At 43.6% G+C, this 2232-nt stretch overlaps 1 long non-coding RNA gene across 1 annotated transcript; it reads right to left on the reverse strand.

Moving 5' to 3' along the window:
- Nucleotides 1–951: 951 nt before the first annotated feature.
- Nucleotides 952–1778, reverse strand: LOC110674381. The gene is made up of 3 exons (XR_002498810.1): nucleotides 1538–1778; nucleotides 1413–1480; nucleotides 952–1339 (listed from the first exon to the last, which is right to left on the reverse strand). It is a non-coding gene; the product is annotated as an uncharacterized LOC110674381 (long non-coding RNA).
- Between the last annotated feature and the right edge of the window lie 454 nt (nucleotides 1779–2232).

The raw sequence follows: 2232 nt of genomic DNA on the forward strand, positions 1-2232 counted from the left end.
CGTTTAAGGAAGCGGTAGGGTGCTTGTCTTTTGCAGCTCAAGTTACTCGGCCGGATATCGCTTTCGCCGTCAACGTTGTGAGCCAGTACAGTGCCAACCCTGGCCGTCCTCACTGGGAAGCGGTGAAGAGGATAATCCGGTACCTGAAAGGTACTACCACGAAGAAACTGGAGTATTCGGCAAGCGCTCCAGCGGAAATTGTTGGATACAGCGATGCCGATTGGGGAGGAGATGTGGATGATCGGAAATCCATGACCGGCTACGTGTTCCTGATGCAAGGCGGTGCTATCTCGTGGAACGTCAAGAAGCAACCCACCGTTGCTCTCTCATCGTGTGAAGCGGAGTATATGGCCATGTCGCGCACTATTCAGGAAGCTATGTGGTGGAGAAACCTTCAGTCGCTGTTTTTCGAAGCAAGACCGATTTCCGTGCGATGCGATAATCAATCGGCGATCAGCATTGCCAACAATGGAGCGTACAACCCAAGGACAAAGCACGTCAGCATACGGTATCACTTCGTTCATGACAGTCTACATCAAGGCATCGTGAAGCTCAATTACATTTCTACAACGGAACAGCCAGCTGACGGATTCACCAAACCGATGACCGTACAGAAGCAGCAGAAGTTCCGGAAGTTAACAGGCGTCGTGGATTAGGGAGGAGTGTTGCGATCGTAGTAGCACAGTAATACGCGTCGCTATGTGTTTGTTATTAGTTGCTAAGGTAGAATAAAATTTTCATTCCACTGCTAGTAATCAGTCAAGCTAGACGTTTTATTTGATTGCTCTGCAATACAAATAAGTTTTAAAGACAATTTTCCACCTAATGTGGAGATACTGAGACGTCGAGGCTTGATGGTTCCTTTGTGAACCCGGTGGACGAACAAACAAAGAAGTAGTGGACAAACTATTAACCAGGGACTCACTCTTCTATAAAGTACACTAAATGCAATCTCATTATTACAATTATTTATTGTGACGTCACATTTTGGGTGGTTTTACTTGCGGTTTTGGATGTGTTCTGATGGGCTGTTGTAGAACTGCTGGTGTGTTGGTGGTTGAACGGCTTGACGGGTATCGACGAGCGGGTGATCAGTCCGCTCATCCTCGGGCTTGTGCAGAATGTGGTTGGCTTATCGAAGTTGGACTCATTGGCCTTGATGAATCCTGAAGGTAGGGCAAGATGGCGGTTTTGGGACGCTAACCGTGTAAAATAGTAACGGTTCACACCCTTCTACTTTCTGCTGGACTGGACTTCAAGATGGACGCGCACTCCGCACTAACTGTCGTGGTTCTGCCAAAAAGGCCACAGATAAAAAGAAAAGGCCCAATGTGTGGACCTAACCACCAAGCATTAGCACTCCAATTTAACCTCTAATAATTCACATATATACAATTTACAATGATCATTACCTTTTCTTGTAGGTTTTTACGAATTATTTCTCACACGATTGTTTCGACGCATGATTTAGACTTAGCAACTATAAGATTTTAACACACATTAGTTTTAGCATATTGTTAACATTTTAAATACTAACCAAGTGTTTTTTGTACTACTAACACACTTTTTGTACTACTGACTGTTCTTTTTAACTTCAATGTTGCATGTCTAACCTTACCAACCACTACTAAAAGAAGAGAGAAAACACTAATTAACAATAATTCCACTAAAATGAGGCATTATCAACGCTAACCTCAATTCTATTAAATGCTACACACGCGCGCACTACTATTACGTTCCAGTATTCACAGCAAAAAGAGGATCTTTGCTTCAAAACTTGGGGTTTTTATATGAATCGGTCCAAATGCTCAACATATCTTGCATGTTGACCATTTGTGCAATCTTTTGTATCACACCCTATTACGTCATAGTGGTACGCTCCCTCTATCTACGAATACAAAAAAGGCGAGGTAATGTTTTGCCCCCCCAATCTCAAACTACTCAATAGAAGAGTGCATGGTAACGTCACGAAAAATTCTCCTTCTCTGTCCCTCTTTCATCACGCTCAATTGACTGTCCTGCTCTTTGACACTCACTGCTGGAATTGTTGACATTTTTTTATATGGAGTTTCGAGGTTAGGTCAGGCGTACAACGATCTATCAGAGAACCACTCACCATTGACAGCAACTGGAGAGCGAGACATGCTCACTCACTCACAAAGCCAGTAAATGAGTGCCCCAATGTCGACAAAAGATTTTGTTCCAAAGGGCGTATTTATGGAAAATCCGGGA

This window comes from Aedes aegypti, chromosome 1 (assembly GCF_002204515.2).
Source record: "Aedes aegypti strain LVP_AGWG chromosome 1, AaegL5.0 Primary Assembly, whole genome shotgun sequence".
In the NCBI taxonomy this organism is placed as follows: domain Eukaryota; kingdom Metazoa; phylum Arthropoda; class Insecta; order Diptera; family Culicidae; genus Aedes; species Aedes aegypti.